Source organism: Pteropus vampyrus, unplaced genomic scaffold, assembly GCF_000151845.1.
Source record: "Pteropus vampyrus isolate Shadow unplaced genomic scaffold, Pvam_2.0 Scaffold67, whole genome shotgun sequence".
Classification (NCBI taxonomy): Eukaryota; Metazoa; Chordata; class Mammalia; order Chiroptera; family Pteropodidae; genus Pteropus; species Pteropus vampyrus.
In genome coordinates this window covers 4,182,961-4,204,084 of record NW_011888848.1, presented here as the reverse complement: position 1 = coordinate 4,204,084, position 21,124 = coordinate 4,182,961, and the positions used below count along the sequence as shown (strand labels likewise).

The 21,124-nt window shown below is 36.4% G+C and overlaps 1 protein-coding gene and 1 long non-coding RNA gene across 3 annotated transcripts in view; one reads left to right on the top strand and one right to left on the bottom strand.

Moving 5' to 3' along the window:
• Window positions 1-7,782, bottom strand: part of LOC111740702 — a 120,044-nt gene extending 112,262 nt beyond the window's left edge. The window contains exon 1 of the long non-coding RNA XR_002780719.1: window positions 7,214-7,782. This is a non-coding gene — a long non-coding RNA (uncharacterized LOC111740702). The remainder of the gene's footprint in view (window positions 1-7,213) is intronic.
• The window catches only part of TET2 (tet methylcytosine dioxygenase 2), a 120,923-nt gene continuing 106,269 nt past the window's right edge, over window positions 6,471-21,124 (top strand). For both annotated transcript variants that reach the window (XR_002780718.1, XM_023531376.1), the window contains exon 1: window positions 6,471-6,962. The gene's annotated coding sequence lies outside the window, so the exon portion shown is untranslated. The remainder of the gene's footprint in view (window positions 6,963-21,124) is intronic.

The following is a 21,124-nucleotide window of genomic DNA, read 5'->3' as shown; positions in this document are numbered from 1 at the left end:
TTTCCTGAGTTTTAGAGACTCTTCTAGTTCTTGTTCACTAGAAGGCAGTGGCTATCGATGTTTTACAATTTAAGGAGATTCAGAAAAGCTTCCTTCATTAAAATATATTGGTATCGCTATTAGGATCACACTCACCTGACAACCACCATGCCACCACCACCATGCTAAACACGTCCTTTTCCAGTATTTCTCACTTGCTTATCTCTCCGTACCCTGTCTAACTAGAGCCAGTGATCATAAGATTTCTAAGAAATGAAAATTAGCACCCCTGCCCCCATGAAAGCTCTTTTAGGATTTGTTTTTGATGTTCTAGTTTAACGTGGGTGCATTCGTGTATATCTGTTTATTTCATCTTTTACTCCAACCTTTCTTTCAGGAACTCCTATTTTGTAGTCACTGCTTGGATATAATCTATTCTCTTAGGAGTAAAGGCAATGTAAGATGCAGAACAGTTGTTTGGCAATCAACCCATGTTCAATTTAGAGGCATGCCTAATGACTGACAGATCAAGGAGGTTTCTGCCAAATAGTTATAATATTGTGCTCCAGGATAGAAAAGAAGAAAACACATTAAACAGAGGTTGGTAGAGCAGAGCTTTGCAGGAAACTATCTGGCCTCTCATGCTCCCACAGGCTCTGAGTTGGCACTGAGTCAGATCTCATTAGATTTTTTCACGCATTTCTAGAAAGTATGAAAACACATTTTGGAATATATGAAGAAAACGGGATGCCAAATAATGGTTACCCTATTTCCTTTTTAAATTTTTCTTCCTTTTCCATAAAGAATATCTTTAAGAAAGAGATTAATTTAACTCATGGAGATCTAAAACTAGTTTATTCTCTATAGCTCTTCCTTCCAGGAAGAATTGCACTAATGGCTAATATGATGCTATGTAATACACTCATACACTATTGTATGACCATTACTTTGGGGGAAAAAAAGAAATTAGAGTCAATTTGTCTAACTGTCTAGATTAAAGAATTATTTGAAAATTTATAGGAAAATGTGATAAAACTCAAATGAGAATTTTGCCTTGAGAACAAAAATCCCAAAATATTCTTTACTATTTGAACTCAGGCAACTTCCAATACTATACTTCTTTTCCCCGATACATCAGGCTATCAGTCCCATCATTTATATTTCCCCTCTAATCTTTGTTTTTCACTACTGATATTCTGGGCTCATTCTTTGGTTGCTAATTATTTATCACCTCCTCAAAAAATATTTATTTTTTTTTACCTGTCATGAGAGAACTTAGAAGGATTTAATCAACATGAAATACAAAAAGGGAGTCATAGGCAACTGGGTTAGATCTTTGTAAAGGTGTGATAGATAACATTTGCTCCATGAGTGACAACATTGTGTGCCTATTTTCACTAGGTGTAAAATGACTTGTTTTCATGTCTTTTTACATAGTAAGCTATACTAGTGATTTTTAAGCAGAATGGTACATCTAATTGTGAATCTTCTGAAAACTATTGTTACTCCAGCCCCATCCCAGACCTCATTCATCAGAACCTCCAAATTGCTGGTGGGAGTAGAGGAATAGAAGCTAGTTGTGCGTAGGTTTCGAAAGCTCCACAGGTGATTCTAATTTATTTTCCCAATGGAAAGATTTCATGCGATCCTCATTCTGAAGATTTTATCCCCAAAGATCCATGACCTATTAACGCTTTCAGTAGGTGGCGATCTTTCCACCTGCCAGCTCCCCGGCTTGGCAGGAGTGAACCCTAAGTCATTCAAGGAAGTCAGGAGCAGATCAAGGGTGCTAGAGCTCCCCTTCACCACAAACATACTGAAAACAGATAGAACTTATCTTTATAAACAATTTGTTAATGGGGTAAGACTTAAGATAAAGCAGCTACAAAGGGGGAGGGGTCAAGGGCGTGGTATCACATTTGTTCATTAAAGAAATGTAATCATTGTTCCAAAGAATTCAAGCATGCCAACTTTTTAGCATAAAACTGGAAACTAAAAAGGAAAATAAAAAAAGGTAGAAAGCAAACGATAAGAAAAATTCATTTTGGGTTTTGGCCGGTTTTTTGTTTTGCTTTTGCTTTTGCATTATGTGAGGAAGAGATGAACACTGAGGTTATTGCTAAAAACAAAACCCAAACAAACCAACCAGAAACTAATTATGTGAAAAACTTATCATGGTGTACACATAGATTTGTATATCTGCTAAACTGGGGAGCTAGCACAGTGTACTTGCATGGACAGGAGCTTTAGAATCAGACAATCCTAAATTTAGGCCTTGGTTCCAGCTCTTTAATTCCACCAACCTACTCAACCCTTAATTCTCAAAAAGATATCACCTACATTATTTGGTTGTAATAAGCATTAAATTTAAAGGGGAAAAGGAGGTAAAACTATTATCCCAATGCTCTGTGCATAGCCTGTATTTAACAAATAGTATTACCTTTGGAGTACTAAGAATAAGTTAATATAGATGCTTAGTTGTTTTTATTTATTCATAACAAAGAATAATGAAAAATTATTCTGAGTTTTTAAGGGAAGATTCCTATATCAGTCATACTAATAATGGTGAGAAAAATTTAAAGAAAGATGAGCAGGAAAATTTATGAGGATAGTTTTGGTATAAAAAAATGGCCTGATCTTAAAATCACAAAACATACATTTGAGAGGTGCTCTTCTCTTAACAGTTTATATGACCTTGAGGAAGTCACTTAACCTCATTTTTCATATTTTTTAGATGGAAATTAAATTAAATGCCATCTTGAATATGGCATAAGATTTTCAATATTAGGCGTAATAGTATACACATTACCATAAAAACATAATAGTGTACAAAATATTTAAAAACTATAAAATCCTATATAAATGTAAATGGTGCTGAGGTAATTGCTAATAGTTAAAATTTATTCATTATTAAAGTTTGTCATTAAAGTTGAAACATTATTCTCTCAAAAGAAAGTGGGATATTATTTGAGTTACCAAATTTGGATGAGAATAAGAGTAGTTACTAAATAGTGAAGTCAGAATTTATGAGAAGAAAAGAGATTGATATCAGCAACATATTTACAATACTTCTGGAGACATTTGTATGATGTTTGTTCCATGATGTTTGATCCTAATATTATTTTTATAATGCTTTTGGCTATATTTTAACTGGATTAGACTTTTGCATTTCATCGGACTTTCGTTTTGCCCCCATCAAATCAATACACACATTGGATAGCTCTTGATTTAAGTAAATTAGAATTATAACATTTGTATCTCTTTCTTTAAAACTTCCAAATTACAGAAAGAGAAATTAACAATATGCAAAAAGGTCAGAGAAAAGTAAGTAGAAATCATATTCTATCAAGACCCTCATAATATTATGACCCCTGGCTTTAGACAGTAATGGTTTTTATTAGTAATTATTTCTATCAATAAGTTAAAATGTTATGTCTAAATGTTTCATCTATTAGAGATTTTTTAAATTAGCATTCTACCTATGTTAAATATGTAACTTCATATGGTGTGCAGTAATGTCACCAGACAAAAGGCAACAAGAAAGCCCCTTCACAGCAATGTCTGCTGTGCTGTTTGAAGGTCAATTGTCTTTTAAGCATGCAGAGAATCTTTATCATGTCATACTTCAGAAATATGTTTTCAGAGATGGGAAACAACAGGGTATGATTTAATGCTTTTGTTAAACCACTATAATTATTTCAAAGAAGTATGTATCACGACTATTTCTTTGTTAAAGACAAAATCAAGTCCTTAAAATTTCCTATTCTGCAGGTGGGAAGGAAATTAAGAATTACCTTTTTTGTTGTTGTTGTTGTTAGTATAAGAAATTTGCATTGTAAAGCAAGCTGCTGTTGTCAGCTCTTTAATGGATAGAACAGACAGGAAGCTGCCTCCACCCTAAGAGGCTTAGAGACTGAGCAACTGAGTTAGACAGCAGGTGCCCAGGCCAATCAAGTCAATTTTCTAACACAGAATAGCATGTCGTGGAACTTGTTCTATTAGTCTTTTTTCTTTGTTAAAGAAGCAAGGATTTCTCTGTGTGGAAGCAGTGCTATTTCTAGTTTGAGGGAAAAAAAATGGTAAGGAATTTGATAACAATTGACTGTTGTTAAGACAGCAAATTATCTTTTAAAAATAGATTATCCACACCTATAGGAAGAATCTGAAGAATGCACACAATTAATAAAAGCTGCCTCTGAATTACCCATACAAATCTGCACTCATGTCCAGTAAACAACTGATTATGTGCATCATATCTTTAATTTCCCAGAAATAGCAAGTAAGAGTTCTTTTTAATTAACAATATAAAGTCTCTCTAAACATTTTATACTTGGAAACCTTAAGAATTTTACTCCTTTTGCTGCTGAAAAGTCACATTAGCCAAGAGGAGTAATGTATTTTCTCTTAAATTAACAAATGTCATGGTGGTTAAGGGTGTGGTGGGGGTGCAGAGAAAGAAGTTGGCAAGGAAAAGTTTAGGGCCTGTTGCAAAACCAACTGCAAGCCAAGTATGATTCCAGATAGACAAGAACCACCTGTTATAACAGAGAGAGATTTGAAAGATGAAATAAAGAGATGATCTTAAAGATTATTTTTACAATTACCATATAAGTAACTAAAGGTATATACAGATGTTTATGAGACATGTGTGAATACAATGTTTGCCACATATTATTCAATGTAAGATTATGTGTTTCTAGCCAAAACTCCTGGAAGTAGATGTTTTATGATTAGTAATAGTAATAACTACTCAGGCACTTACCTAGTGTTTTATTTAATCTTTGCAACGCCCTGTTGTTTTAGAAGGTGCTTAGCAAATAAGAGAGCTGATACATACAGAGGTAAGTACAATGCTCAAGGTCACACTTTCGTAAAAGATAGAGCCAAGAGTCACTTAGGTCTGTTGGGCTCCAAAACCCATGCTTTCAACAATTCTGCTCTAATGTACACTACATAAATATATGCCATGGTCTTCGGCAACTTTACTTTTTGAACTTGAAAAGCAAATCCAAGGAACCTCCTAGTTTAAAATTCATTAACAATTGCCAAAACTTTTGGTGATACATTAGTGTACCATTAGAAAAGACAAATTCATTTTCACAGAATGAAATGCTTAGGGGAAAATGAACGATTTTACTTAGATTGTGCAAAATCAGAAATCTGAGTCAACTTTGTCTCGAAATGGAATAAACAATGTTTCAATAGAATGCACTTTAAGCATTCATCTTAGCAACAATGTGTTACATAGAAAGAGGTCCCTTTTTAAACCTTTTCAAAGAAGAAATATTCCAATTTCACAAAATTAGCAAAACACTTTACTTCTAAAGAAATTACAGACACAAAACAGTGGGATACACAAAATAACTTCTGTTGACTTAAGAGTATTGTCATCACAATGCAGCGATCCCATGCATGAAAGATGTACCCCAAATATCTATTAACATTTCAATGTCGGTAACCTAAGAACTTAAAGACAGAGGGTAAATCTCAAAAACTACTATCTGACATAATGATTCATATAGGCTTTGTTTTTTATCTCATCTTCGAGTAAAAAAAAAATATATGATTAGGAAAAAAAGACTATCAAAAAAGCGAAGTAAAACTAGTTGGCGATAGAAAAGAAAAACTCCTGTCAGAGGACGGGCGTAGCTGTAGAGTCCCGAATGTCACGGAAAATCGAGAGTCCGTCTTTGGGAATGTTGTTCTTAATGGGTCGATTTCTTCGTTACTTAATTATACGGGTGGAACCCCCTCCGCCCGCCCCCCGCCACAATAGCGGCTCAGACGGGAGAAAAGTCAAGCATTTGAGGGTGCAAGCTTATTTCTTACAACCGAATTTAGCGAAAAGTCGCGTCACTGGTGAGCAGTTCGTTGGGTCTGTGAAGATCCCTCTGGTTCCCAGCGCACGTGCCCAAAGTAAACAGAAGGTGGGCCACCGCGGAGAGAAGCGGGACTCGGTCAGTCTCCTAATTTGTCGTGTCTTTAAAACTACAGGCCCCTAATGCACTAAGGGCATGCCCTCAGCGAACAGGGGAGTGCTTCTGCTCGGCAAGATTAAAGTGACAGTGCAGAGAGGATGCCAAAGCTGGGGCGGGGCGGGGGAACCTGCCAGGGGATAGGGGTGCGGGCCTTTGCGGGAGGAGGTGGGTGCGCGCGGGGCGTGTGCGGGGATGCCTGCAACGAGGTGGGAGCAAGAGCTAGTGCGAGGGTGCGGGGCGGAGGTGGGTGCGCGCGGGGTGGCGGGGTGTGCAGATACCTAGAAGGAGGTGGCGGAGTGCAGAACCAACGAAAAGTTTCAAAGCTTAACCCGGGGTCTCACATCCTGGTGCCAGGCGGCCACGCCACCGCCCCCTGCGCGCCTGCACCACGCCTTAACCCGGCCTGGAGACCCGTCCGAAGGTCCCGGCTGCTCCGGGTCGGGCCGCGTCGCCCGGGGGCTGGACCTTCCCCCGCGCCCGCCCCCGCCCCGCGCTCAGCCCGGCGCGCCGCTCCCCTGCTCTGCCAGCTCCAAGCGCCAGGGCAGCCCGGCCGCGACCGCGCGCCCCAGTGTCCGGCCGCCGGGTGCCTCGGCCTTGGTGCGGGACGCCCCGGCGGGGGGCTGCCTCCCTGGGAGCCGTGGCTGAGGGACCGAGGGCGGCAGCGGAGGCCGGGCGGAGGAGGAGGACAGCTGGGCGGAGGAGGAGCAGGAGGCCGGGCGGAGAAGGCGCAGAGCTCGGGCGGCCGCCGCCTCCCCGCGAGCGCCGCGCGCCCAGGCCCGGCTCGCATGCGAGTCACGTCCGCCCCCTCGGCGCGGCCGCCCCGAGAAGCCGGCCCCGCCGAGTGATGAGAACAGACGTCAAACTGCCTTATGAATATTGATGCGGAGGCTAGGCTGCTTTCGTAGAGAAGCAGAAGGAAGCAAGATGGCTGCCCTTTAGGATTTGTTAGAAAGGAGACCTGACTGCAACTGCTGGATTGCTGCAAGGCTGCGAGACGAGAACGAGGTCAGAGCGCTTCTCTTTTGCCGCGAAACTCTCCCTTTCCTCTCCCCTTCGCTTTCTCTCGGGCTTCCAGGGACGGGGGAGCAAACCCTGCAGTGTCACCCACAAATATCAAGAGGGAAGAGGGAAGCTTCACAAATTACTGGAGCCTCTTCAACATGGCTGACAAATATAGTTTTAATTCCCCCTCCTCCCCCCTTTAAACCTATAGTTCTGGGTTCTCTTCTCTCTTCCTCCGGACCCGGAAAACTTACCTTTGTGACTCCGACCAGCCGGTTTCCCGGCCTTTTATCGCCAGGAAAGTGATTTTTCTTTGCTTTCCTTTCTAAAATAGTTCAGCTTTGGGGGGCACTACATTTCCCTCTAATCCTCCCACTCCCCTTCTAAGTCAGACGAGTCTCTGGTCTATCCTAACCCACCCCGGAAAGAACAGTGACGGGGGGTTTTCGACCCTTTTATGTGCTGTCGGTCTGGATCTGGCTCTGCCTCTGGATTAGCGTCCGCCCCTTCTGTCCCCCTGTCCCCTTTTTGGGGGGCGTACTGAGCGAATGTCACCGGGAGTGGAACTGGAGTACACTAAGTGAGGTTTTGTTTTTTCCTTGAGTCCGCACGTTTTGTTAGTGCTGCCGAGCGAGAGAGGAAAGAATAGTTTCTCTGGTCCCCCAAACAAGACCAGAACCCACTCTCTCAAGGTACATCAGCTCTGCGATGGGCTGTGCCTTGCAGCCTGGGGAATGTGTGTAAGAGAATTTGTGGGCAAATCTGTATCCTGGCTTTGTGCTTCTCCCGAATCCGCTTCGTTGGGCTCCCCGGTAAGTGACAGGCAGACACAAAGGCAGGCGCAGGCCGGGGGAGGGGGCGGGAGGGAGGGGGAGCGTGGAGAGTTGGAAGACTGCAAGGTCAGGGGCGCCGAAAGAAATGAAACCCAATCCCAGCAAAGAAGCAGAGAAGTAAAGAGCATTTTTTCTAACAGTCCCGTCCAAATTTCTTTCTCTCTTGGCTGTTCTCTTTTCTTGGGTCTTTTATCTCTCTGCCTTTCTCTGTGTCTCTTTTCTTCCTCCACCCCCTCCATCTCCTCCTCCTCTTACACACACACACACACACACACACACACACACACACACACACTCTCTGCCTCTGTCTCTCTGTCTCTCTGTCTCTCTGTCTCTCTGTCTCTCTCTCCATACACACACTTGAATCTTGAATCTTTTTACTGGGGCTGCTTGTATAGTATTATTAAGCTAGCAGAGTTTCCATGGAGAGTTTTCTACCTATGACAAAATTAAGTATGGCCTGGGTAGACTCCACGGAAGGTTGAATATAAAATACAATGTTATTTGCTGACTATTGCCTTCATGACATACTTTTAATTGCATTGAGTGACTCCCCCCACCCCCCACACACACTTCATCCAGTGTTTAGGAACTGAAAGAAGGGTTATTTTCCAACTATTTGCTTAACTTTAGTGAAATATTTTTATATTTGCTTGTCTAGGGAGTAGGGTACATCTATGAATTTAAAATCTCAAATCACATATTTTAGCTTTCCCCTTCCAATCAAGGATAATGCAAGTCCAAAGGCAAAAATATTCATTAACAAATGATCCAACATAAGAGTAAGATTGTATCTTAGGGAGAAGTTGGGATGTACAGAAAAAAAGTTATTGGTTTTGTCTGGTTTAAGACTGTGGGTATTGTTGCCTGACTAATGAAATCATTATATTTGCATTTTAATGGAAAGTTGAAATACTGGAGGGGACTTATATTCTTTTACATGTTTACATGTGTGTTTCATAACAGGTTTGAAGTAGAATATAAATTTCAGTGCAATAAATACTCATCTTTTAATGTTATTAAGCAAAGTAAGTGAAGGGTTGCAAAGTCAAGCTTAAATTTAGAAGGTATGTAGATGATTAAAAGATGGACAGAAAGAAAATAACGAACACTACTCCATAAATCAGATTTCTGAAACCATTTGTCCCCAGTAGTTCACTTTGTAACTCTATGTTGATCTCTGGGAAAGCAGTTTACTTTAATCATTGATACTAGTGGTTATTTCACATGATTACAAGGGAGAAGTATTACTCATCTCTGCAGAACAGAAACAGCTCATTTGGTTAGTTATTTGTCATAAAATATTAAAGAAAGAACACTTAGGAATTTAGCATAAATGCTTACTATTTGCTGAGAGAACAATGGTTAACTATTCCAGCAATTCAGAATTAAAAAAATAAACAGGTTTTTTTTTTTTTTTTTTTTTTTTTTTTTTTTTTTTGCTAATAGACTAGTATCTAACTACTTTTTATGGACTTTTTAAATGTTATGGTATGTACTATCTTCGAGCTGTTTAAGAGTAGATTTATTTTCCACTCGCATTGATATCTAAGAATATGTGCACTGGTTAATAATTCCGGTTGTGACCATGAAGGCTTATTCTTTCCTATCAAATTTAGACTATTTTGTTATTTAATGCATCCTATTTGCATGCTAAAAATAGCTGCTAATTATAGTGCTGTATGAGGGCTTCAGTGATTATAAGGAGGGGATGGGAGTATTATTCACCAATCTGAATAAGAGTGCTACTTTCTTCTTTATTAGAAAAGAAGAATCATTTGAATCAGTATGGGATAGTTTATAATAAAAGACATAAACTCAGTTTTTTATTTATGATATTTGTGAGAGTCAATACCACCTGGGTGCTCCAAAAATTTTTATAGATAGGACTGTCTTGGGTAATTGAATTTTAGGGGAGTCAAAGTGGACAAAGACAAGTGTTTTTCTTAAACTGCAGTATTGTTTCACTTATTTTCTTATTGAACTAATGGTTAATGAGAAATTAACTTGCAATGAGAGAACTCCCTTGCTTTCTTTAAATTCACACATTTACTAAGCTTTTTTTCTTTTTTTCTTATTGCTCAAATTAGATCTGGCATTGTGCTGGGCCATGCCAGGAAACAGAGGGATTGATGCAATTTTGATGCAGTGGCACATGGACTAGGCACTGGCAGGTCAGCATCAGCTCCAGAACAAGTGAAATACACCTGCCTAGAAGTTGTTATGACAGACTTCCAAAGTCCTGTTTGGGCAATGGACTTGTATTAGGTAATAAAAACTGCAGTTAATGTTTTGGTTTCACTTGCTGAAGTTAGAATATCTCTATCAATTCCTTCAAGGCCCCACCCATACACAATGTTGTAAGCCAAATGTCACTATTGAAATGTATTTCCTTACTTGCTGACCTCATTAAAAAGCCTGTCTTATGATTCACAGACACACCTAGGCAGAAACTCTTATTTTCCGACCTGCCCCAAATCCAAATTGGTGAATTCTTATAAGTTCTTATGAAATTACCTTGAAATAAAATGTCTCCAAAAGCTAGATGTTTGACATTTTAGCATGTGTAGTACTTAGAAATATTAGATCTGCTTTTTAATGCTCTAATTGCTTCTACTACAAGTTCACTTGTTGCTGCTGTTGCTTAATAGAATTTAATAGTCTTACCTAGCCATCTCATACTACTAGAGGGAATCTTTGTTTTATAAAGAATCATATAGACTGTTTTACTATCATTGTTTCCTATCATGAGAACAGGTTAAAACTCTGGACCAGTTGTCAGTGTTGGTTTATCAAAATAACATTTTTCTCAACTCTTATGCCACCAATCTTAAGAGTAGTAATGGCATGAAATCCAGTAGCAGGAAATTATCTCACAAGCCAACTTTACAATTAAAGACATAACTGTGGGAGACTCAGGTTGCCAAGTGGAACTGGTGGTTATCTCAGAAACTGTGCTGAAGAACACAACCACAAATGATTTTGCCAAATATACAGTATTTAGTTGGTCTAGATCTCTAATTTCTATTCTGACTCACTGCCAAAGCTCAGTGAATACTGTGACATTATTTAAGGAGGTTATCTAGTACATCTGTTGATTTGGTATATTGTAGAAGAGTTCCAGAAGGGGAGAGGGTAAAGTGAGTGCTTGAATCATTGTAACTGCAAGTCAGAAAGAATTCATTGTATTTACTTATGTTCAGCATTATTCTAATCCTGCACTGTACAGTGCAGAAAATCACTGACTTAAGATAGATGTATAATCTTTTCTCAATAAGATGGATTTTGGTTGTCCATTCCAAAATAGTAAATTCTATCAGCTTTGATTTATGCATTCTCCACTTGCCATGAAATGCAGTTAAATGTGCCAGGCTTCAAGAGGTAGAAATAGATAGTAGGTGGATTTTCAATATTTTGTGTAAAAATAAATTTAGTAATAATGTATACCTACCTGCTGTCTTAAGAACTCAATATTTTATACTTACTAAGGGATGTTACTCAAACTGACTTGAAATCAAGCTCCAGATAATCTGAGAATTAAATTAAGAGGTGAATAAATTGGGATGAAGTGTTTTGGAACAACAGTTTAGGACATAAAATAAATTGGTTGCTTCACTGAAAATACTATGAGTTTCTTTCAAATTATATTTATATCTGTTGATAGAATATTAAATCAGATTTCTATGTCTTTTTATTCCCTAATAGATCCTAGCAGTGTTCTACTCAATCAAGATTTAATGAACGGGAGGAAAGTGGGTGGTGGTGTAAATGAGATCAAAGGGTATAAACTTCCAGTGGTAAGATATATGAGTTCTAGGATGTCATGTATAGCATGGTGACGAGAGTTAATAGTTCTATATTGCATATTTGAAACTTACTAAGAGCGTAGATATTGAAAGTTCTCATCACGCACACACGCACACACACACACACACACACACACAAATTGTAACTGTGAAGTGATGGATGTATTTACTAACTTTATTGCAGTAATCATTTCCCAATATATACATATATCAAATCACTACATTGTACACCTCAAACTTATACCATGTTATGTCAATTACATCTCAATAAAAACTGAAAAAAGATTTAATGAAGGATGTAGAACTAACAAAAATAATGTCATTTAATTAGAAAATGTGTATTGTATTCTCCCTCATAAGAGAAAAATAATATAAAAGGTCTTGGCGATGGTGAAGATGGTAGTAATGTTGGTGCTTTTTCTTTAAATGTAATTTCTAAAGGCTATGGCAGTTGTTTCATAAAAGTAATCAATTGTAAACATACAGCTTAATGACTTTTGGTAAATTAATTCTGGGATCACATTTTTTAAATTAAATTTTTATTGAGATATTTATAGACTCAATGCAGTTATATGAAATAATGCAAATTGGGCATGTACATTCTACCTAATTTTCCTCGGCGATAACATTTTGCAAAACTGTAGTATAATATTACAGCCAAGATATTGACATTGACAGTCTACCAGTCTTACTCAGATTTCCCCAGTTTAACTTATATATGTGTGTATGTGCATATTAGTTCTATACCACTTTATCACATGCTCAGATATTTTTAAACCTTTTTTCCAGAAAACAGAAAAGTTTAACATTTACTTCGTTGGTCACATGATTGTGCTACAATGCCTTATCAAAATGTGCATCAAAATATGTTTTTATTTACTTAAATTTTTTTGCATAAAATGGCCTTTGTGTTCAAAACACTTTAAGTTGTTTTAAAGTTATATGATATGGTAAGTTATATCATTTATTCTTATCACAACTCTAGAGATAGATGTTATTATTATTGTCCTTATCTCTGGTAGAGAAACTGAAGCTCAGCAAGGTTAAATGACTTGCCCAAGTTCATACAGCCAGTGAATGGCTTTGAAGATTTGATTTTAGGCAGCCTGTCCTTGGAGCCCAGTCTTTTAGACATTATGCTATATATGTACTGCCTCATTACCATTAATAATAAAAGAGTAGCTGTAATGTCGATTACTTAGGAAAAGTCATAAAAGGAGACTTTAAATGCATACAATTGTCTATACAAAAACTTGTATTCAGATATTTATAACAGTATTATTAATAATTGTCAAAAATTGGAATGACCCAAATGTCCATCAACTCATAAATGCATAAACTGTGGTATATTCATACAATGGAATATTATTCATCAATAAAAAGGAATGAAGTACTGATACATGCTACAACATAGGTGAACCTTGAAAGAAGTAAGAAAGAAAAGGTCATATATGGTATGATTCCACTTATATGGAATGTCCAGAATAAGCAAATTTAAAGAGACCAGAGCTAGATTAGTTATTGCTAGGGGCTTGGAGCAGGGGAAAGGGGAACCGATTGCTCATTGATATGGGATTTGTTTTAGGGATGATGAAAATGTTCTCTAATTAGATAGTAATGATTGCACAAATCTAAAGAAACATTGAATTATATACTTGAAAAGAGTGAATTTTATTGTATGTGAATCATATCTCAAAGATTTAAAAAATGCATACCATCGACAAGATATTTGGCTTTCATGTCTTATGCAAAGAAATGTAGGCACCGTTTGAGTTGTATGAGGCTAAGCATATCTTTCTAGAAATATGGCACCAGTGAGTTCTGTGTAGTTGCCTTTCTTTCATAGATGAGAAAAAGGATGTTTAATTACACAAAAGTTCAGCACTGTAGTGAAGAAGAGCCTTTAGGACTTTAGGAGATGATTCACTTGACAGGTGATAGGTTAGATAGATGACTTGGTGAACAGGGCTTAATATATAATTGCAAGAAACTTTCTCAAATGTATTCCATTACTTAGCCATTTTCCAATTAGTTTAACACTTGTAACCCAAGTTTTGAAAGGAATGTCTATAAAAATTGCCATTCTTGATTAAACTTCTGTGAAATGTGCAGTTTAATCTAGAAATGAGAGGAAATCCTAGGTGATCCTTTTTTAAAAAAAATTTTTTGTTTAAGTGAAAACAGAAGGGCACTGGAGGAAGAGCACTGGAGAAGGCTTCTAAATTTTGATTTTAACTGTTTATAACTTCTCTTATTATCATCTATCGGTTTTTAAAATTAAAATGACAAAATGTCTTATTGGATTAAACAAAGAATCCATTTCTGTGTACTAATATTGTAGTACACTATAGATATAAAATAGGGCTGAGAAAGAAATTGCTCTGCAACAGTGTTTGTGATGCCAAGACAAAGTGAGGAAAAGAGTCAAAATGTTGATGGCTTCTCTTTTAGTAAAAAAGAGAGGCACTTAGAAGCACTTACATTTTAGCAGGCACATTGCCACAATCTTTACAAACACCAACAGAATTTTTCCAGATTTATTAATGGTAAAATGAATGAGTACAGATTTCTAGGACTTGTCCCTATGAAATTAGGACTTGTAGTTTTGGACATGCAGAGTGAATTACTTGGGGTTGGTTTATTTGAATTTCTAACTTTATGTAATTCTAGATACCAGACATTCTTCTTGTTGAACAATACTTATCTCCCTTCTTATTCCGATGAGAATGTTGGATTGCTGCCGCTTGGATCTCATAGCTTGGGGCCATGATTGATAATTGGGGTGAGGGAGATTCAATGATCGGGAAGCATTTGGCTTTAATAATGGATACATGCTCTTGTACTCAATAAGGAAGTGTCTTGGCTTCACATAATTGCTGTGATCATTACTTTTTGAAGGAAGAGCTATAGAAATGACCCAGAATTCTCCTTTTTAAGAGTATGATTGTAGTACTTTCTTGTAGTTCGGTTTGTATTTCTAACAGGCACAAGTTAGGCCCTCATGTTAAAACCTTTAACCCATCAAGAAGTTGACTGATCCTTATGGAAAGCAATAAGGTAGAATAAAGGTCTGGTTCTCTTTATGGGAGAAATGAGCAGCCTACTTGTATTTACTCCTTTCTTGTTTCTCTTAACACTTCGTAAACGACCTCAGCTGACAGTAGATTTTTATACTGGTATTTCCATAATATTCAAAACATTGTTCAGTGGTTTGAGTGTAGTATGCCATCTCTGCTTTTTAAATGTACTTCCAAAAATTATAATCCTTTTCAAACAAATTAGAAATACAGAAAATAAGATATTTTGATTTGCTGTTTATATTTTTAGCTTTGGTTTTTATAAATAATTACAACAGAAGACATACTTTATTCAAAAGAAAAACACAGGGCTGTGAATTTTTGCTGATGGACTGCTTTCACTAGAGAGCGAATTGTCTGTGGTCAGGTACAGACACAGCAGCTCTCCCATGAAGGTATGCCATACGTAGTGTTGATATTTTTCATTTGCTACTTTTATTATTTTGAGATTTGTCACAGCTTGTTCTGTGGATTCTGCAAAGTAAGGTAATTTTAATGACTATTGTCATGTCTCATTAGCTATTGCTAAAACCTGCCTTACCAAGTCACTTATTTTCTTGATAGAATATTAAATCTAGTTTCTATGTCCAGGTTATACTTTAATGGGAACTATTCAACCCAACTCTCAAGATGGGTTTTTCCTATAGTCTCCTTAAATTGGTATATTCTTTGTCTCACAGTATAGAAGAAAATAGGCTAAAAGAATGATAGTGAACCCAGCGCATATAACATGGTCTATCTCTGAGTTATTCCTTTTTTTTTTTTCTTCCCTGTCTGCATTAAGAAACAAGGGCACCCATTAAAATAACCATAATTATTGGTTGTGCTGCTTTTAAAGTAAAGCACCAGAACCTGACAATAATACAATGATATCACACCCAGATTCCATTGCTAACATACTGTTTTGTTCCTATTAATTTATTTTTTAATTTGTTTGTTCTTTCAGAACTTTTTTCCATTTTTGTTTGAAGTCTCTTACTTTGAAGTTATAGAATTTTTATATTTGCCATTGGCTATAGTTCTCTCTGCTCTTTTATAACCTTTCAAGATTTTTTCATTAAAAGGATTACTTTTAGACACCCTCTAATTAGTTTAGATGATTATTAGCTTTTTGTTTGTTTTACTGCATACTTCACAACAGAACAAGAAATTATTTCTGCAAATAAAGTGTCTGATAGTTCATAAAATTAGAGCGAGCATTTTAAAAGTGAATTCACTTATTAAAACATTAATTCATTTACATTCGTATTTCAATGTACCAAACATAACTGGTGAAAGGAAGAATACCATAAATGGATACTTTTTAAACATGAGGGAAGAACAAATCTTCTAAACCAAAAATACTCACCATATAAGTTACCTGTTTTAGTAAAAAGAGAAGCAGGCACATTTTAGCAGGAAAACATGTATTTTAAATTTTGTTCTGTAGACTGAATCCATATTTCAGTCCAGTCACCTGTGATGTTGTAAAATCAAAGTACTACTTTATTAAATGAGTTTTTTTTAACACAGTATGAACATCAATATAATTACAATTGTAAAAAAATTTTTTATAATAAGGATGGACTGGTTTTCAGATTTTCGGAGAAAAAATATAATATTTTAATATAATAATAAGAGGTATAATATCTATAATTGACATTAAGAGAAAGTTGTATTTAATTTTGGAATGTCTACCACATTGTTAATTGGAGAAAAACATATCGGCAAAAACAAGGCTAGTAGACATTTTGCTAATGACTTTCCTTTTTAATAGCTGTGATTTGATTATGTGTTTCTACTGAAAATCAAAGTTGGAAAGGACATTTGGTTATTGACTTTGGAAACTAATTTTCAGTATTTTAAAATTTAACTTGTTTACTCTTCAATGTGATTCTTATTTCAAGTAGGAAATTTTATAGACATTTTTATAGACAAATATTTAATATATAATTTAAAAACAATTTTATCAAGCGTATGAGATATATAGGGCATAGCATTCTAAAATGACTTAAAAACCATTCTTGAGATTTTGTTGAAGTGAGGATATTTTTAAAAACACAAGTTTGATTTCCTTCTGCCAGTTTTGCTTTAATTTTTATTTTTGCATTGTTACAATTTGTCATACTTTAAATAATCCCAAAGGTTATGGGAAACTTTTCACATTTAGGGGAGAAAAAAACTTAATTGTTGACATTGTTACTTTTCTCTATTATCGGTAAAAATTTAGCCTTCTTAAGAAATGAAGTTTGTTTCCTGTTCACAAATCTATTGTAGAATATAAAGTGAATGTAGATAAGGGTAAATTTAAAATAAGAAGACAGGTAATATACTAAATTCTGTTTCTCTTCACCCAAAGTCATTGGATACTTATGCCAAAAGGATCATGGAAGTTTATTTGGCTGTAAATTGCCACTTTGCAAACTTAGTGTATGTAGTGGTGTGTAATCCTGCCTCAACATTTCAGTACCTATTGAAGTAAATGAGCAAATTGAAACAAGTCTTGGGTTGAGAAGAGGTAGAAGGTGCATTCAGAATATGTCGTTGAGAATATAGAATTTACTCTAGTTAGGGCAGTTAATTTTGATCCTGTCCTCAAGTCAGGAGCTACTTAAAGAAAGAAAAAGATGCAATGGTCATTTCATTTAGTTCTTCTTCCCACTATTTTTTTTTTCTTTCTGAGAGGTGGACAGGGTAAGAAAAGTCAAAACAAAGGACAGAAAAATAAATACCCTTAGAGAGAATTCGTCGACATGCATATGCTCATCTGTAGTGCCAAAGAAGTGAGAGGTTTTTCTTTTGAGCTCGTTGAGGCTTACTCGCCTTCCGATTACACGTGGTCATATCAACATTTGACACGTGGGTGCCGTGAGCATGGCAGTGCTATTTACAAACACTATCCTAGGATTCCAGAGGCTCTTATGTAACAGCTGAGAGAGTCCAGGGCTTGTGTGTCTGTGGATGGAGGAATCACACAGTTTAATTCATAGTCCAGGAGGGAGCCCTTGTCTGGCTGTGACAGGGTTATGAACCAAAGATCAAGGTGTCTCATCAGGATTCACTCACCCAGTAAGCAGTTTTTCTACCAAAGCCTCAAAGGCTGTGCCTTAATACAGGGCAATCTTTTTTTATTTTTTCTTTTTCTTCTCCTGCAGCAAACATAACCAATTATGCCAATTTTTTGTGTGTGATTTTAGAAAATATGGGCAGATTGTGCCTTGGTTCTGGGTTGTCAGTTACGGTGCCACTGTGCCTGAAGTGCACATGCCTGCTGCATAGTCTCACAATGTCTCTTTTACAAAGGGCATTTTTATAGTTGTAAGCATTAGTCAGATGTGAGCAAATTCTTACTTGGACTTACTGAACTAGACACTCTGACCATGAAACACTCAAGAAAACGATTTCATCATCTTCCACCTCTCCCCATATACCCACTCCTTCTACCTCCCCCTCTCCTCCCTTTTCAGTTCATTACCACACCTTTTTCAACCCTCCTCCATTTTTAATTGGGGTTAAACCAAGCAACAAATCTGTTTTAAGTAACATTTTGTATAAGAGAAGTTTAGATCTGTAATAGTTAAAAATGATCTGTCCAAATATATTATTTACATATGAGGCTTAGAAGTCACTTTTAGTTATTAAATTTATTTAAATAAATTTAGCTGTTTAACATCTGAATTTGTTCTCAATTGAAAGAAATTACCAAAAGAGTGATTCATTTAACCAACACAATTAAATCTAAGGATAGATGTTTTTCATCTCTGTTGCTGAATAAAAGTTTGTTCTGGATTTGAAAAGATATAACTTATTTAGTGTTTGTCAGTTATAAGATACTGTACATTTCTAATGCATCAAATTAAGACATGGTAAACATAGATTATAAGCTTTAAAAGAGTCTTTTCATTTCTTTGTTTTATTTGCTTGCTTTTTATTGTTTTGGCCTGAAGATGACATATTTATCTCAATCACTTCAGGCCCAAATAGTCCAAGTTTGCATGAAATTACTTATGGGTATACTTTCCCACTAAGAGCGGTGCCATGTCTGAACACTCTTAGGCTTTCACAAGAATCATCTTATCCTGTGTTGGAACATTAATATTTTCTTCTTTTCTTACACCTTTGCTGAACAGTAAATCATATATGGTTATAATCTGAAAGTATTCAGAATTTGATAAAGGCTATAGGTTAGTGCATTTCTGCTCAGAAAGGGATTTAAATATAACTTTTATTTGACTATAGTTTCATTAAAGTGGCAAGCCTGCAGTAAAAATCGATTTATTCAATGGTTGGGCTATCTTCATAAAGACGAGACTTAGTTGCAGGTGTTTCTGTATCATAAAATATCAAAATGGGAGATTGAATGTGAAATATACATACCAAAAAGCAATGTGGAAATTTAGGCTGATTATCTCTTTTCCATAACCAGAGTGTATGTGTGTGTGTGTATTTGTATGTGTGCGCACATGCACACACGTTCTCACTCACACCTGTTTTGGACTTTTGATACATGAGTTTAGTCCTCTTGATAGAAACGGTTAAACGAACCACAGTAAAAGTCTCTGTCTATGAATATAAAATGAAAAAATACGGATGTCATGTATTTTTCTAAATATCATGAAGTTTGCACAAAATTCTTAAGATCTTTTGTACAAACTGCCTTTATACAGCCCTTTTGGAAGACAGCGGAGGAATCACATAGGAGCTCACACATTAAAGCAAACGGTCGGCTTGGTGATGTTAAGACTGTCGCCACTGGTGTTCTTTCTTGCATAGGAGTTCCAGATCATCCTGATGCCCTCCCATGTGGTCAAGCACACATGGCTTTAATATTTACACACACTGTTCCAGGATTCTGAACACCAGTGATGTAACCGTGGGGGCAGAAGGAGTGGTCTGTATCTCAAAATATTTAATGACCTGGATCATGAATACCGATACAGAATAAGGAAGCACTGATTGTAGTAAAACTTGACGGAGTGGGGGCGAGGGTGACATTGTGGATGCTTAAAGGAGGCTTCCCCGTGATCCCCCACATTGTTTTAAACTACCATTACCACCCCAAAAGAATTTTTTACTTTGAACTTAAAATAGTAGCTTTTAACTAGGGCAAATGAGTAAGTGCTTTAGTTTCCGAAGGCTGGAGGTGATGAAGCTCTTAAGAGTGTCACTGTCTTTCATAACCAAGCTGACTCAGACTCTTTTAGAAGTTATGGCAACTTACCCTCTCAAATAATATTACTACATATCTGGATGGAAACAGACAATTGGAATGAGAGCTGCCATTTTTTCTTGTTTTGAAATTGTTTCTCACCCATTATTTGTTTTATTTTTGAAAGTATGTCTTTCCTATTGCATATAGAAATGCTTTCCAAAATCACAAAATATGTACAGAACTACTTTTCTTAACATTATAATCTGTTTAAGAGCCTATGTCTGCAGCAATATGGGGATGGAGTAGAGGGAGGCTCCTTATCTGGTAGAATCCTGATAAAGGAAAAGAAAAGGTGACTGCTAATTTTGGAATTTTTATAATAATAAAGTAGTAATATTCAACTGAATATCAGCAAATATGTTTAACACAAAAAAGTGCCTACAACAGTAAGGGGAAAACATGTAAAAAATGAGACTATGAAGAGTTTTCAATGAATAAATGCTCTACAAATTATGAACATTTAAAAGATGTTTCAAGCTCTGTTTCCTATTTGTAACAAATTATCAAAAAAAAACCTATCAAAAAATTCTTTATCTACCTTCCTTTGAACTTTTAATATTTTTGGACTGTGGATTTAATTCTGTGTGCATGTATGTTTGTGTTTGAGTATGTTGTTATATTTTAGATTAGCAATGTAAACTAGAGATGTTCCCAACTACTTGTAAAATATTGCCACCTGGTTTCCCACCACCTTTACTTCAATATTTCAATAAATTATTCATCAGATTTACAAAGATGTAGTTCATTATCACACATAGACTGCTACTGGCTGAAAAAGACTTTACAGACTATCTGTTGTATTTACAAATGAGAGAATGGAGTCCTGGGAAGGGAAAGAGTTGCCTCAAGCTGCATAGTAAGATAATATTATTCTAATAATAGCCAATATTGAATAAGTTCTTACATTGCGTTAAGTAGCATGCTAGGCACTTTCCAGAGACTGTTTTACTTAATTCGCACATCACCTCTATTTTTGTTAGTGCTTTTATGACTCCCATTTTACTGAGGAAGAAACTAGGATATAGGGTTAAATAACTTCCCTATACATTTTAAATTATCTTCGACATCTCCCTATTTGCAAATTTTCCACTACACCCTATAGAATGTTTTACCGTGTTAATTTGCGTTGCCTCTTTCCATTTCTGCTTCCCTTGCATTATCCTTTTTTCATTTCATTCTGTTGTAACTGTAATTTCTTCCCCCCATGGTGTTCTCACGTGTTTGACCTTTCTTTCCCATCGACTTCCAGTTATTTCTG